The sequence below is a fragment of the Ptychodera flava genome, chromosome 10 (genome assembly GCF_041260155.1).
Source record: "Ptychodera flava strain L36383 chromosome 10, AS_Pfla_20210202, whole genome shotgun sequence".
Taxonomy (NCBI): domain Eukaryota; kingdom Metazoa; phylum Hemichordata; class Enteropneusta; family Ptychoderidae; genus Ptychodera; species Ptychodera flava.
Genome location: NC_091937.1, coordinates 18247279 through 18265432, shown reverse-complemented (window position 1 = coordinate 18265432; position 18154 = coordinate 18247279). Strand labels below are relative to the sequence as shown.

Below are 18154 nucleotides of genomic sequence, written 5' to 3'. Positions count from 1 at the left end.
TGATCGTCAAAGGTTTTCTTGTGTTAATGTCAAAGTCATACCTTTGATATTTTCTCATGATGGAGTTTGTTCTAATATATGTGCTTTAGGCACGACAAGCATTGAAGCATGAATATAGGACGAGCTTTGGTTTTGCCCCAAACTGCACTTTTCCAAAGATTTACACAGCATGTGAATATTCACATCTACTGAGACTGTTACAGTGAAGGTGTAAGCTAGAGCGCCACCACCGTTGGAAATGTAACTTACTTCTGCCTCTCAAGGTAGTTCGCACCTCGAAAGTGAAAGACTTAAACTTTTGCTCAAAATTTCCTTGATGAATCTTCCAACCATTCTCTTTCAAAATCAAAAATAACAATCGGGGCTGGGCGTGCAAATTTTGGTACAAGGGAATCAATTATAACTCAAGATGTACTGATATTTAAAATTCAAAAGGGCCGCCATCCTGTGTTAACTCTATGGAGTAAAAATTCTACTTTTGAAAAAATAAACTGATGAAAAATTTTCTTACACCGTGAGCTTTAAGATTAACCCCCCAAGTGTTAGATCAGAAGACAATTGCAAAAGTTTGAGAATCCAAATTTGTGCCCCCGAGGCGCGTTCTACCATGAAAGTCCCTAAAAGTAGTCAGGGTGACTATAATCTGGGACATAGACTCCGTTTTTGGAGTATTGACGAAGGCCAAAGACAGAGTCAGGGTCCTACACCGGGATAACTAGGCAAAACCCAACGCATTTTGTTTTCACCTCAGTGTCAAGTGTTACTTTTCGTCATTGTCTGAAGATCTTGGCGGCTGTTCAGATTGCTACCTACATTCTCAGACTGACTGACCCTGATATAAATAGAACGGGGAAATCCAAGTCTGGCTTACAAGACGTTTACTTTCTAAAGGTTCATTATTCAGACCACAGTTGTATACAAGCGTTTTGTATTCCGAAATTGCATTTTGAGCAAGGATATTATGGAAGCGAGGAATATTTATTCGAAGAGTCGAACAATTTTAAACAACGGTTTCAATAATATTTTCTGCCTATAAAGCTGTTGATTCCTTCTGGCTGTATAGTGTACGTGTATTGTTGTCACTATCCAGGTATGTAGTGCACTGAAAATCGACAGAAATAATTTATAAGTATGTATATTACATTGGAAGGGGATAAAAATTTTGTTTTTGTGGTTTCAAAATATTTTGTGAAAAGTAAGTGGTGTAACCATGAAATGAAAAGTGCTTTTGACAAAGTATGTAGCCAAATAGTGAGCATCAAATTTTATTTACTCGAACAAGTTCCAGGGGAGGAGATGTCAAATACGTTGAAGTGTCATTTGAACACCACTACTTACCTTGAGTTCCCAAAAAATAAACATACACAGTCGTGATATTTCTAACATTTCTATTCTTATTTTTTGCATTCCTAAGGTTCATTCATTCAATGCAATTTTAAATAATAAGATCGTTTTCAGCTTCGGTTTGCGAACGCTCTATCAACTCATTACCTTAACGGTATAGGCGGTCACCTACCATGGAGTATACCCCGGACGGAGCAAATGCCATTAAGCGAAATAGTTATTGTGCTAAGAATACATTATTGTATTGATACGATAGCTCTGCCATCGAAAAAATACTCCTTGATGGACTAATTGCCATATTCGGCATGATAGATCTGCTAAGGCAGCATTAAGGGAAGAAAAATATCCATTAGAAAATACATTATTGTTGTAATATTGCTTCACAATAATATGTACGATATCACCGTTGAATAATCGCATACTGTCATTTAACTTCGCGTGTAAAAGTGCAAAATCCTTCTAGTTCTTGATCAAAGAATGAAAGAAAGAAAGCAAAAACCCCGCACGTTCGACAGATTGCATTTTCAAATAGGTTCCCGAAGAGAGCGTTTTAGAAATTGATTCGACAATAGTTTTGACCATTTTAACGACGCATACCTTTGAAATACTAGGAAACTTAATTCGCTCAAAGCATCTACCTCAGAATTAAAATCTGGCAATCACAAAGAATGACGTAATGGCAGTCTAGAGGAGCTCAAACGCCAAGACTGGCCACTCTCAGTCCAGTTTCAACAGAAACTTCGACTGGAAATATTGACTAACGTATTCTTAGTGAAACATACTTGTTCAAGAGGCTCTTGTTATGGAGCTAGGACAAATTATGAATCCTCGTCCAAGAAATTCATAATCGGATCATTCATCAAAACAAAGAACAAAGAACTTTTATGACAGTGACGGCCATGACATGCAATTAGTGGTAATAGTAATGGTTATAGCAATGACAAAGAGTTATGGAAATCGTAAAATAGTGAAAATATCCAGTTTTTTATATGACATTTAGCTTTGTGGATACGGAAACTGCAAGGTTAAAATACCTCAACTTTGAACTTACCGCATCAATTTGCAATTGTGAAGTATACTACAATTCATTCAAATTACGGAAACGTACCACGAATAAATTATAAAGACTTTTAACAGCTCAATTTGAAAAGTGGTCGCAATACAAAAAAGAACAGGGAGGTATCACGCAGATTTCCTCCATGAGAAGAATAATTTTCTTTTTGGATTTTAACTGGGTGAACGAGTTTTGCCACGTTATTTATCAGGTGCTGGTATTTTGTAGCGCTCTATTGTTTTGGTGTATATCATGTGAAACTGCACGGGATTTATCACGTCCAAGCACCTAACGTTGCTAGAGATGAGGGAATTTTGGAGAGCTAATCAATTCTAGTAAGCCAGAATTATAGAAACATGAACATTTTTCAGATGCTTATATTGGCTATTGAACCACTCTTTTTTGGGAGTGGAGATTCAGTGTTGCGGCCAGGAATTTTAGATCAGGGGACACTGTGTCCCACTACCATTTATTTTGGGGGACATTTTGTACATTTTGGGGACAACAAGTTGTCAATCAAATTTTGCATTATTTCGAAACACATTAGTTTCACTGAACAAAATTCAAGCTACCGAGACCGCGTCGCTATGCTTGAATTTCAGGCAATTGAAGCAGTATACCACATCTGCCTCAAATCAGAGCTCAGACGGACTACAGTCAAGCAAATTATGATATCAAGTGCAGCGTTTTAATTACTTTTAATCATAGCTAGCTCCGAAAGAATGTAAGTGTAAGCTTCAAAATAATTTTATAAAACAAACATCATCGTCAGTAACAGATATTGGTTGAAGAGTACACCCATCACGGTCGACTCACGAGTGCGCCCGAGGTGACCCGCAGTACACAAGAGTGCGGGACAACGGGTTCCGGTTTGGGGACATTGTCGCAAGGGCGCGTCCTGGCGGCAACACTGGAGATTTAGCCGAGCGGTTCTGTCTGTGGCCTCTCAGCTAGGCGACTGATGCCGTATGTTGTGGGTTCGAATCCGATTGAAAACTAGCCGTATTTTCTACCCTGGGTTGGTAACACTGCTGGTGGACAGAGTTGTCCCCGAGGTTATCGTTCGCCCAGTTAAAGCGATGAAATTCGTTTCTTCGCTTCGATAAAGTGTGTATGTGCGATGTATGATGGTGAGCATGCGTGCGTGAGTGCTTCACAAACTCTACAACGTGTTGAGCCGTCTCAGTCAGAAAAATGTAACAACTTAGCCGGCTATTGAACCACTCTTTTTGGGAGTGGAGATTTAGCCGAGCGGTTCTGTCTGTGGCCTCTCAGCTAGGCGACTGATGCCGTATGTTGTGGGTTCGAATCCGATTGAAAACTAGCCGTATTTTCTACCCTGGGTTGGTAACACTGCTGGTGGACAGAGTTGTCCCCGAGGTTATCGTTCGCCCAGTTAAAGCGATGAAATTCGTTTCTTCGCTTCGATAAAGTGTGTATGTGCGATGTATGATGGTGAGCATGCGTGCGTGAGTGCTTCACAAACTCTACAACGTGTTGAGCCGTCTCAGTCAGAAAAATGTAACAACTTAGCCGGCTATTGAACCACTCTTTTTTGGGAGTGGAGATTTAGCCGAGCGGTTCTGTCTGTGGCCTCTCAGCTAGGCGACTGATGCCGTATGTTGTGGGTTCGAATCCGATTGAAAACTAGCCGTATTTTCTACCCTGGGTTGGTAACACTGCTGGTGGACAGAATTGTCCCCGAGGTTATCGTTCGCCCAGTTAAAGCGATGAAATTCGTTTCTTCGCTTCGATAAAGTGTGTATGTGCGATGTATGATGGTGAGCATGCGTGCGTGAGTGCTTCACGAACTCTACAACGTGTTGAGCCGTCTCAGTCAGAAAAATGTAACAACTTAGCCGGCTATTGAACCACTCTTTTTTGGGAGTGGAGATTTAGCCGAGCGGTTCTGTCTGTGGCCTCTCAGCTAGGCGACTGATGCCGTATGTTGTGGGTTCGAATCCGATTAAAAACTAGCCGTATTTGTTATCCGGTTTTTCAATCATATTTTTCAAGGAAGTCTTATGTTTTCAAAATAATCTAGCATCTGCTGGGACTGATACTGAGTACATCAAGTGGTCCTGTAACATATTAAGGTAGTATGTGCCTCAAATGTGAAAGACTTTATAAAAGTTTGCTCAAACTTTCCCAAATAAAACTTTCAACATTTCTCTCACCAAATCAAGAATAAAAATCAAGGGTCACCATTCAAAGTTTGGTACAAGAGAATTAACTGACAACTGATTTAAAATTTTTGATTTTTGAAAAACTAAGACAGCAAGTGGGACCCCGAAAATGGCTGATAGGGAAAGAATTCCATCGTGCTGGGCGCATTGTACCCGGCTTAACTGGAAGTGTTACTCTCCGTCGTGCAGCTGTTCTAGCATTGGTATGAAGACAGGTATTCCTGCCCTTTGATACCTACACACTTCCAACCACCAAGTTGAGACTAGGGTTAAATCAGGTGTCCTTTGTACTTGTCCAGAAAACTGTCCTATACCTTTAGCATTTACTGGTCCCGTAGATCTGTAGAATGAAAAATCAACAGACCCTAGAGCCATTTTATGGCCCACGATTTGAAGAGCTGGAGTCATTGAACTCTGATAGGTAAGCCTTCTGTTGGCAGTCTACACCAAAATGAAACTGTAAGAGCAAAAAATATGTCCACTGCCTCCAAGTTCGCGATTGAATATTGCTGAGAAAGATTGTCCAACCAATTTTCAAACTTGTTAGTATGTCATAAAAGGCATAATAATTAAGCATTAAACATGACAAATGCTTATAGTATGAGTGTTCAACAACTATACTTACTACATATACATAGTGAAAAATCTACTACTCTTTTGTTTTTGCCCTATCATAAAGAAAACGTCTTTTTCAATTGAATGACAATCTTGTGTTTATACCCGTATGTGTGTCACAAAAGCTATTAGAAAGATAAAGGCAGTTCCCGTGCAAGTTCTAATTTGACTCTATCATCTATAAAAGTTGTTGATCAGTTTTGACATATCGAAGGCTTACATTTGATATATTCTTGAGATAATAATACTGACTAAAGTCATATTTCTGTCCATGATTGATTTGGAAAAGAAAATCGAAGCAAATTTGTTTTCTTAACTCTGTCTGTTGTAAATGATATCGCATCAATCAATCACTTTGTTGAAAAAAATGTGTACAAATATAACTTGCAAAGATGGTGTTGCAGCTAATTTAATGTTGAAAAACATTTATCTAGGTCTATCTATAAAGCTATCGAAATTCCTTTTTTGAAAAACTGTATGTGTAGTTTCAAGTAGAAAGACACAGCAAACAATTTGTGAGAATTTGAACTAAGTTTCAGAGAAGATTCTTCACATATTTCTTGAACAATTTTCACTGAAAGAACAGGAAGTTGGTAGTTACAATTGCTTAGTATGCAAATAAGTTGAAAGGGCAGAATTTCTACGTCTTCGTGCTTCCTTTGCGGTATTTTCGTAACAACCGCATAAGACTCGACAGAGCTTATTAAATTGGAAGAAAATGAAATTCTGAATGCCATTTTTCACTTGTGATGATCGAAGACTGTAAATGGTATCATTATTTGGTAAGAACATAAAAGATCATTCATTCCTGTTAAAATTGCATTAAAACTGCTTCAAAATTTGCCAAACGTGTACATGCCGGTATATATATTGCTGCAGTACTACAGTAACTCGAAGTTTTACCTAGTATTGTGGGTTGATATAACCCATATTCGTTTACTTATCTTCTACACAGTTCTGATTTAGTGCTGGTTCATCAGGTCTTCAATATACTATGGGGTTCACGCATTTTTGAAGTTAGCTCAAAAAGCTTTTAAGGTAAATGACTCCAGCTCTTGCTTAGCTGTCATGATTATAGCCCTAGGCCCTGCCTTGACTTTTTTGTCATGTTAGCTTTGTTGTGCCGACCCAGCAATTATTGCAGCTACCAGCTATTGCTGTAGTGTCTAGCCCGGTATTTAATAATTATTGGTTCATTTAGTAAACATGAGACTATAACATTAAAGTCATAGATCAAATGGCATGCTATAACAAAATGTGATGAAGTATCATGAGATGTACATAATCTTGTTTCACCGTCTGAAGTGTTTGAACAGATTTTCACTGCAAATGCATGCACTGTTTATGCCCATTATTTTACAATGTACTAGACTGTTGTTAAAAAGGAACTTACTCAAGAAACCTGACACAGTAAGGCAAGGCATCACAAAAATCGTCATAAGCGATGGATTTCTATTATTTAATTAAAACTGACCTGAATGAATGCAAAAGGAAACGATGGTTCGTTAAAAGGTTTTTATTTCATCAAGTTATTTCTATTTCACAGGTTGCTGTACATGGATACAATGATTATCAAGGTTAATCAAGAGGAAAACTGCATGTCAACATTCAGGATAATTACATGCAGTACAATTATTCAATTTCTCCATTGGTGAATCCATAACTACAAAAATGGTGTATTACATTGGAAGAAAATATTGCCATTTAATGTGTATGGTCTATATATTTACAATCTTTGCAGTTACCACGTTGATCATACCAGCAGCAGCAGATGTGTGCAGATATTGCAAGGCCAATCCTGGTAATCAATACGGAGACTTTGGCCAATCCTGGTAATCAATACGGAGACTTTGATTGTTCAAATTTGAAATTAACCGAAATACCGACTTTTCTACCTCCTTTCACCGTCGCTCTTGACCTCAGTGATAACGGGATACAAAACCCATACAGCAAATACTTTCTCCACCTTCCATATTTAAAAGCACTCAATCTTACCAAAAACAAGATTAAGTACATCTCTGATAAGAGTTTCTTGCATCTTGAGAATCTTGAAGAGTTGGATCTGTCCCATAATGACATCAAGTCAATACCCTCTGATACTTTTATGAACCTACAACAGTTTAAAATTTTAAAGATATCCACATCAGAAAGGTTTGGTGTAGAAACGCGCTCATTTGCAGGTTTGTCAAAGTTGATGTCGTTAGAAATAAACAATAATGTTGTACTCACTCAATTGGACTTCTGGGACTTCATGAGCCGCTCAGCATACTAAGAAAATGTATCAGTGTCTGATTATGCGCTGTTTAGAGATTTGTCCAGCCCCAAGTATCTGAGAATGCGGATAACACATCTGATCTGTCCTGTTAAAAGTAGGTACACATATCCACCAAACCTGGTGTATTTAGACTTATCAAATAGCAATTTGCTAAACCTTTCTGATTTCTCAAATGTAGCTGTACTAAATGCTAAACGAGATAAAAGGCCCCTACGTCTTAACCTTTCACACTGTAATATTCAATATTTTCATTCAAATACATTTCATGGATTCCAAAATGTTGTCTTGCTAAACCTTTCCAGCAATTCTATCGAGAAGTTGGAATCATATTTCAGTAATCATTTGAAAAAACTCAAATACTTGGATATCTCAAGAAATAGATTACAGTACATTCACCTCTAGTGCATTTACAGAGTTTTTTAAAATTATTGCAGCTAAAGATGGCAAGGAAATCTATTCAAAGCATAGAACCTCACACATTTAGTTCACTTTCAGAGCTTGTTTATTTGGATCTTTCAAATAATAGAATTGAGTCTCTGAACCTATCAGGGCTTGTCAAAATAAAGCACTTAGATCTATCTAGAAATGAACTTGTGAGCGTGGATTCAGATACATTACAGGGATTATTAGGGCTTACAAAATTGAAGTACTTAGATCTATCTGGCAATGCAATCGTGAACAAGGGTTCAGATGCATTGCAAGGATTGTTTAACCTGCAATATCTCAACTTGTCTCTCACTCATGTCAATAACATTGCTTTACATCACACTTTCAGTGACCTTCAAAACTTGGTTAACTTTGATCTGTCAATTGAAGACTTACCTTTGACCTATTACAAGTGTAATCAAATGGGTACTGAATCAAGTTGTGATTCAATCGAGTCTAAATTGCTTAAACTATTTAACTATTATTTCCCCAATAGAAGTTTAGAAGGCTGTGACTATAGGATGTGGTTGAGACTTGCTGGTTCGAGACCTCTCCAAGATGTATCAATACAAAGGAGGGTCATGATTACTGCTAATGATGACGAAGTTCATACATATTACTTTTTGAAACTATATGAAGTATTATATACTAAAGGAATTGAAACCATAGAGTATGATACACCTTGGATAGAAGTAAAGCATCACACATGTTGGCTAAAAAGTGACCAAGAAGTGGTAACCCACTCTGTAATATTGTCAATGCAACATGATATAATGCCGCAATGTGAAGACAATGAGAAATACATTAGAATCATATCGCTGCACTACAGAGGTTTCGGTGACACAGTCCATGATATGTTTTCATGTTTCATTGATTTGAAATCTCTTTATTTAAACAACAGTGTGCCTAAATTGAAATGGCTAAAGAGTAATGCATTTTCAAGTCTTCATAGCCTTGAGACACTTGATCTCAGCAACAATATGTTCACTTATATTGAGATGGTGACATTGTGTGTCTTGGATAATTTAAAAGAATTGAATTTAGCAGGAAATTTGCTACGTTTCTTAGATCATAGTTATTTTCCTTGCTTACCGCCCCTGCAGATACTTGATTTGAGGGATAATCCATTCTCTGACAAGTTTTATTCAGGCAAGGCTAAGGAATGTTACCATCGAGGAAGCAGTATAGATTCCATACGTGTTTTACATACAGTGTCCATCTCTGGGAGAGGGCCTCATGAGAGTCATTTTGACCTTGGCACTTTGCAAGTTTTAAAGTTGATTGACAATCATAACATCATATCCTTTCAGAAATGTAATACAACAAATTTAGTTGTACTTGACTTGTCAAACACATCTGTTCAGTTTGACAATGGAGTACATTGCTTTCCATCCTTAACTCGCATGACTGCTCAAATAATTGAATTGCCTTTTTTCGAAGTAAAATTAATAGTACTATCATTAATTCATCTTGATATTTCTCACTCAAGTCTCAGTATGAATAATCATAACATTTACTTTTTAAACACAAAGAATTTGATATATGTTGATCTTAGCTTCATGGAGTTCGATAATATTCACTGTAAGAACCAGGCAGGTGTATTTTTTGAAAATTTTACAAGCCTTAAGTATTTAATTATTTCACATTCTAGTGTAATGACTTTGTGTGATTTTTACTTTAAAAAGTTACCAATGCTGACATCTTTGGATGCTTCAAATAATGTGATTTAATCAATAAGTAGGCATTTGTTTGATCAAAACAAACATTTGACATTAATTGACCTCAGTAACAATGCCATGTTTACATTGGAGCTGTATACCTTTAGCAAACTGACAAACCTTGTCAAACTTTCTTTTGAAAACAACCCATTACATTGTACAAATTTATCAGAAATGCAAGACTTTATGAAAGGTAGTTCAAATATATCTTTTACCAAGGATGGTTCTCTACCTTGGCAGACATACCAGTGTGCAATGCCAGAGAATCTAAGAGGAAAGCCTTTGCTGATGGTAGACTTGACTGACTATACATATTTAGTTATAGCTATAATCATCATGCTCGTTGGTACTCCAAGTTTTATGTGCTGGCGAAGAAGGTGGCATATTACATTCTATGCATACAAGAGGATATCAAAATTCAGGCAACGTTACCAACTTAACTATGCAAGAAGAGAAAAACAGCATTTCAAATATGATGCTTATGCATCTTACATCAGCGAAGATAAAGATTGGGTAGAGGAAAATCTAATACCAAGTTTAGAAGAAGCGAAACCATCCGTTAAGCTTTGTATCCATGATAGAGATTTTGAACTCGGAAAACAAATAATTGACAATATTACAGATGAAATGGAAGCTAGTCGGAAATTTCTTTTCGTTGTTTGAAAGGAATTTGCGAAAAGTAACATGGTGTGACTTTGAAATGCAGCATGCTTTCCATATGTTTTTAGATTTACATTTACGCTATGGTATTAATGATTTAATATTTTTTCTACTACTGAAACCAGTTCCTCAGAACGAAATGTCAGATTTGTTGAAGTTCTTTGTGAACACCAATACTTACCTTGACTGGCCAAGTGAGGTCAGAAAGAATGGAGAAGAACAGTCATTAAGGAAATTGAAAAACACACACTGCTGAAGAAAGAGAAATCTGAATAGGATATATTAGCTATGCTATTTTATTGTTAGTAATAGTTTAAAAATACATTTCACTAAAAGAAAGATAAAGGAACAATCATATACAAAAGTAAAAAAGCAGGAAACAGTACAATAAGAAAGTTGATAATGAAATATTAGAAATTTATCAATCAAAAGAAAATCAATCCTACAGAGAAAATTTAGTAGCAATTAAGATTTTACCATGAATACCAATAAATAAACTTATAAGATGCTCACAGTGCTTGTACTTTTCAATACTTTTCAATGATTGTTATAATAATTACGTGTCAAATGCTTTTCCTGCAATCCATAACTGATATATCCAATTGACAAAGTCCCAATGTCTTCTACCCACAAACAGGGACAGTAGGTGAAAGCTTCAGTGGGCTTAGGGATTTATTCTTAACTTTATACCAGGGAACACTCAAAAGTATGCCTTTTTTTCAGTACTGTCCATTGTAAAAAGTCTGGAAATGCTGTAATATTTGTAATGGTAAAGTATGATATGAGTAACCAGAGTATTCAGAATGCAAAGTTGTATATCTATTTCTTTTTGTTTTCTGTATATTTTTCATTTTGTTTTTAATGCATCACTTTTGTTATTTCACATTTTATTTTTGCCAGTATGCACTTTATTATGTTATTATTTATTATGTTCTAACTACTCTATTGTCTGTAGACTTTTGTTGTTTGTGAACTTTAGCTGAATCTGAATAAATGGATAAATGCATTTTTAAAATGACACTTTTACAATTCAGCAAATCAGAAGTATCTCTTTGGAATATTTACAACATTGTTCATCCAAATAGTAAAAGCAGTCTGATAAAAACAGCAATTAATTTATTTTGGTCAGCATGTTATACTCATAGCTTATTATAAAACTATTCATGTGGTTAGTCTTTGAGTCATTTCATAGTTACAGATTACTCACAGTGTACATATTTACCGGTGAATCATTTACGAACTGCAATCGAATACGATATATGATGTGTCCAATCTTATAGCACTGAGTTGAAATACTGTTCACAGTTATTGTTAAGAACTTTCTTTGAAACACTAAATATAAAACATGCCAGATTTAAAGCTTTCAAGATTTCGGAGACAGTATAGTAAAACATAAAAAGTGTGTACTATAAGTAACAATTAAAGATGGTTTTTGTGTTCTTGTGAAACACAAAGTGCAAGTAAAAATTTGTTCAGACATTCACAAGGCCAGGTACTCTGGACAATGTTCATTAGAAATGACAAGTTTCACCTGTTGTCATGGTAACATCAGACTGGTTCACTTCAATGTTGAAGCTGATTCATGCCACTTCATAGTGTGAAACACAATTAATTGCTTAACACATCAAGGAAATTTCCTCCATGAATCAAAGTTTTAATGGTCAAGAAAAAATGTTTGAAATCTTCTAACGGGAAAATAAATATTGTTTGGTGAAATAAAAAACATTTTGGATGCATTCTTTGTGGCTTACATACATGTAAATATCTTGGTGACACATAACTTTTTAATGACCAACCTGTTTGTTGTTTCTTTAACATAATTACTGAAACTTACTAGTTTGGTGTATCTGACCGATGCAAAGCGTTACAATCAAACAGTGCATTGAGACTACATTGTCAATGAATGATATAAACAGTTTATTTGTGACATCAAAGTTAACAAACGGATTATATCCGAAGCTCTACCACTCCCTTCACTGTGTCTTATTATTAGAGAGTGGTAGGGCTATGAGTCCGTAGCGATAAGTTCCACCTGAGAAGTTACTAAAGCATTGCAGCAAGAACAATTACATTTCTGTTTGCCGGATAGAATGTCAAATGTTGTGTTGTGTTCATCAAAGTCATACCTTGGGTGTTTTCTAAATGATGGAGTTCGTTCTAATATATGTGCTGATTGAATAACAAGCATTAGAGCATTAATACAGAGCAAGCTCTGGTCTAACGAGGGCATGGCTGTGCATGCAGCCGTCCTTTTCTAAAGATTCACACAGCATAAGAATATTCACATGTTGTTTAGGGAATCTAGGCCTATACAAAGTCAGATTGTGGCAGGGCTACGGATTCGTGGCAAGTGTCAATATAACTGTGGGTCCATAGCTGTGATGTTTTCGGACGAGATTTCTGCCTTTTACGGGCTGGTTTTGACTTTTACGTTTTTAACCACGCGTGGCGGGGTCAGGGGAAAACACCATACCTATAGACCCACAGCTATAGTGTCTATATTGCGTGTCCATTGTACTTGTAATCTCTGAATTTTTCTTCTGGGTCACAGGGACCATCCACCGTGTATACGACCCACAGGCGTTCTGTTGACTGGGCAGTTTCTTATGCTACGTTCCGACGTTCTGTTCCGTAGTTTTAGGTGATATGGCTGCGGAACAGAACGTCGGAACGTAGCATGAGCTTAACCTACACTTTTGCAAACTACCTAGTCAACAGAACGCCTGTGATACGACCACACGCGACTGTGCACCGTCTCACCTCCACTTCACATGGGTGACTATATTTGGGACCTCCACTCCGTTTTTGGAGTATGGACAGAATGGACGAAGGCCAAAGGCAGAGTCAAGGTCATACACTGCGATAACTAAGCAAAACCGAGTGCATTTGTTTTCACCTCACTGTCAAGTGTTACTTTTGGTCATTGTCTGAAGATCTTGACGGCTGTTCAAATTGCTATCTACATTCTCTGTAAAGAGATTCTCCTGAAACTGACTTTGATAGAACTGGGAAACCCAAGTCTTACCATACGTTCACTTTCTAAAGGTCTATTATTCAGACCACAGTTTTAAACAAGCTTATTATGTCTTCTGAAATTGCATTTATGCAAGGATTTTATGGAAGCGAGGAATATTTATTCGAATAGACGAACAGTTCATACAACGACTTCAATGAGTTTTTCTGTCTATGAAGCTGGGAATTTCTTCCGGCTGTTTAGTGTATTAGGATTGATGTCACTATTCAGGTATGTAGTGCACTGAAAATTGACAGAACATTAATTTTTAATTATGTATATTACATGAGAAGGAGATGAAGATTTTGTTTTTGTGGTTTCAAAACATTCTTTGAAAAATAAGTGGTGTAACCATGAAGTGCAATGTGTTTTTGACAAAAACGTACGCCGCCAAACAGTGAGCATCAATTTTTTATACTGGAGCAAGTTCCAGAGGAGATATATAATATGTTGAAGTGTCATTTAAACACCACGACTTACCTTGAGTTCAAAAGAAAGAACAGAGAAGAATCTCTCTAGAAAAAGAAAATGAAAGCATTATTGAAGGAACAATGGCGATCCAGTTGGGTTACAATGAAAGAAGGGGATCATTTCTGGAGAAAATTAAAAAAAAAATTACAGAAGAAAGAAAAACTGCATTAACAATTCAGAAGAATCAGTTTAATTCACTCCTTAGGTTTGAATCGAATATACAGATTCAAAAATTCTGTTTTATCTAAAGTTCACAACTTTTGCTTTATAAATTATATTTCCTGGTCTCCAATCATTGTTTACAAGAGTGGATCTCCTAAAAGCATGACACATCTGCAAGATTCAAAATCGCTAGTCTGACATTCACTATAAATAGAACTAATGTACGAGATTGGTCCAAGAATTTGTACCAATTTTCGAAGCGATTTGGAAGTTCTATATGCATGTGTATTTAAAATTGCATGTGAAGTATGCACTTCTTTTCTTGGCTGTACTCAGATTTCCCCTCTAGGTTCCCGAGCTTTGCAAATGAAGAAACATTTGTCAGTGGCATGTTGCCAGAAATATCTTACCCTATTCAGTAAAATTCCCGATACCAAACATATCAATGGATTTGACTTACAACTTTAAGAAATGGATGTCATGTCAAACCATGACTGTCTCCACTACAGATACATCTATGACACGTTTAATCTTTCACAAAATCAGATAACGAGAGGATATATCACAAAATCCTTATGCTGATTTATCACTGAACATAGTCAATGAAGTTTACTCTTCAAGCCGAAGTTTCAGTATGCATCATGCACTTTGTCATGATGGACACAACTAACACTGTTAAAAACTTTCATATTCTATAGCAGTTTTCAGTGTTGTCCCGTTGCTTGTGTTTATTTTTCATTTCATGGTTCTGAAAGACAAAGAATCCTATCACATGCCTAAAACAAAGTATCAAAGTTTGAGAAATATTTAAACAATTGATAACTTACGAATAAAAACATTAAATGTTGACTTATTTCACATATCACAGAAAATATCTCCCCATGGTTGATAAAAAGCATAAAAAACCGTTACAGAACCATCGATAAAGACACATCTCCATGCTAAATTTCAAGCTCGATAGCTCCAAGAATCAAGGATATTAGGGAAGAAAAACAGAGACTTGTTTACTTTGATATAGACAGTCTCACTCGAGTCGATTCATAGGGCATTTATTGCATTGTACAATCTATCATATATTGCAAAAAACTTGTTATTAACATCAGTAGACCTGTAGAATGAAAGATCAACAGTCAATAGAAGTATTTCATTGTCCACGATTTGAAGAGCTGGATTCACTGAACTTTGATAGGTAAGCCTTCTCTTGGCAGTCTACTCCAAAAAGAAACTGTAACAGCAAAATATATGTCCACTGCCACCAAGTTCTGGATTGAAAATTGCTGAGAAAGATTGTCCAACCTATTTTCAAACTTGTTAGTATGTCATAAAAAGGCAATTAAGCATTTAACATGACATATGCTTACAGTATGAGTTTCAAACAACTGTACTACTCTTTTGTTTTTGCCCTATCATAAAGAAAACGTCTTTTTTTCAATTGAATGCAAGCTTGTGTGCAAACTCGTATGTGTGTCACAAAAGCTATCAGAAAGATAAGGCACTTCCCATGCACGTTCTAATTTGACCCTATCATCTATAGTAAAGTGTCCTTACCCATGTTGATCAGTTTTGACATATCGAAGGCTTACATTTGACATTCTTAGAATAATAATACACAACAAAAGACTGTCACTGAATTCATATTTTTGTCCAGGATTGATTTCAAATAAAAAAAAAGTGAAGCAGCTTTGTTCTCTTAACGCTCATGTCTGTTTTATTTGGTATCACATCAATCAATTACTTTGTTTAAACAATGTGTACAAATATAGCGTGCTATGATGGTGTTGCAGAGCATTTCATGTTGATAAATATTTATTCAGGTCTGTCTTATCAAGCTATCAAAATTCCTTTTCTGGAAGCTATATTTGTAACTGCAAGTATAAAGACATAGGAAAATAAACCTTTACAGTGTCATTAGATCAACAAAGAAAGTCTAATGGGGAATAATTACATTAAAACGATTCTAATCATTTTACTGCTACACTGTCAATTTGTGAGAATCTGAAAAAATTTGACAGCTTTGTAAAGTGGATGCATCGACGGACTCACTTCTCTCTCAAAGATCTTCAATGATTCAATATGTTTGAAACAGTGATGGCAATTGACGCAGCCATGAGGTGACCCTCTTTATAGAGAAGATTCTGTGACATATTTCTTGAACAATTTTTACTGAAAGAACAGGGAGTTGCTAATTACAATCGTTTAGTATGCAAGTAAGCTGAAAGGGCAGAATTTCTACTGTACAATTGTACAATGATGTAACTGGTTTACGTTTACCAAAGTCCAATATTTTATAAAGTTATTCTCGACTCAACTTGCTCATTTTTATAAATACTACTTTGCATGACACGCAAATATCATGAAGTCGTCTGTGAAACATTTTGATTCGAATAAATCATATGTTGCAGTTTATTCAATGTTAAATTTCACAATTTGGATGTGCGACACTTTATGAATTAACAGATCCTACATACCGTATCTGAATTGCCTTGTTCTTTATTGCTCTTTTGCAAGTACATGACTACTGTTATTACTCCATACTTCTGCCTGTGTTCAATGTTGTTAAATGGTGCTTTAAAAAGCTTTGCACCAGTCACAGGTGACACAGCATAACAAATTCACATGAATATCAGCATTTCATATATATCACAATGAGATCCATGAATTTGTTTTTTTGTCAACTCATAGTATAAAAATTATGAAGATCAATATCCATTTCTCTCATGTTATTCTTTAATTTTAATTCACAGCACAATTTCTCTGAGTGTTGTATTGTTGTATCTCTAAATCATCTTTGTTATGCACAAATATAGAAATAATTGGCACATTTTGGCGATTTTTAGCCTTGGTCTATTCAATCTTATTAAAATCACAAGTAGAGTACTGCGACGTCTGTACTAATACGCGGTAGTCTCTTGCTGTCGCCGTAGTGAGAGCCGACAGCAAGAGACTACCGCGTATTAATACAGACGTTGCCGTACTCTACATCTGATTTTAATCAGATTGTGGTCCATTATCCTTATCTAGTGGTAGAGCGCCATCACTGGTTGGAGAGTGAGATCTGCCTCAGAATAGATCCTAGACTTGGTTCAAGTCGCTGAATTTTTAAAAATATTATAAGCGCTTGCATTATTTTCCCTTGTGTCTCTCCTATTTCATACTAACTTATTTGCAATTTGGCAGACCAGCTTTTCCGAGCGATTGAACGTGTTACTTTTGAGTCTGCGCAGTAGTGAGTTAATTTCTGCCGCATTCCGGGAGAAACTTTCCTGTAAAGCGTTCACCCGACTCACGCGCTTCATATGAAAACAGTACAGAACAGAAGCATCGCGTTCACCTCAGTCAAACATTCACAAATCACAGACTTCAACCAAGTCTAGGTAGATCCCTGAGCAGTCTGGGTAAACAATGACGACTCGCAATTTGCATTTCAATAATGGTAGTTCTTATTCACTCCACACCTATGATGTCTATTGACACTTTCCCTGGGTGGCTGTTTGAATAAATACACACATTGTCTGTTTGTCCTGAGACTGACCTAGGACTATAAATAAAACTTGTAAAAAACCAAGCCAGCATAGACTCTTACTACTTATAAGTGGTTGTCAACAACATAGTCGACAGAAATTCCTATTTTCAGCAAGAGCATATTGAAGAAACAACATTCTACAGTGACATTTGCCAAAGAATTATAAACACAGTGTCTAGTAGCGTGACTATTCAACGAAGCCTGATACCTTCCGGATGTTCAGTGTGTGTGCACATTCGACGCCATAATGTAGCCCAGGTATGTATGGGACTTGACAGAGCGTTAATTGCAATGCTTAAGGTTCCAAGACAAGAAATTGACCTTTTTTAACTAGCAATTCTCTAGTTGTTAGTAAGCTCAGAACCCTGTAAATTATATATTTTCGGAAAGCCTAGATATTATTTACATAACTATCACGTGACAAGTAATTTGTATAAACTTTCAAAAATCGGTTTTCCCAGTAGTCCAGCATCCCAGTAGTTTATGGTTGTCATTTAGTAAACTTGAGACCACATCATATAAGTTTAAAGCCATAGAACAAATGGTATGTGCAAGAAAAATATTATAAAATATCATAAGATATCGTTTTACTCTCTGAACTGTGTGAACTAATTTTCAGTGTACCGCATGTGCTGTTTATGCTCATTATTTTACGATGTACAAGAAACTGAAACAGAAGAGCATCATTATAAGCAACCGATTTCTGG

The 18154-nt window shown here is 36.3% G+C and overlaps 2 protein-coding genes across 2 annotated transcripts in view; both read left to right on the top strand.

Moving 5' to 3' along the window:
* The window catches only part of LOC139142158 (biotin--protein ligase-like), a 635662-nt gene that overhangs the window by 51984 nt on the left and 565524 nt on the right, over positions 1-18154 (top strand). The gene's annotated exons all lie outside the window — the stretch shown is intronic.
* Positions 1-18154, top strand: part of LOC139142157 (TIP41-like protein) — a 114452-nt gene that overhangs the window by 51695 nt on the left and 44603 nt on the right. The gene's annotated exons all lie outside the window — the stretch shown is intronic.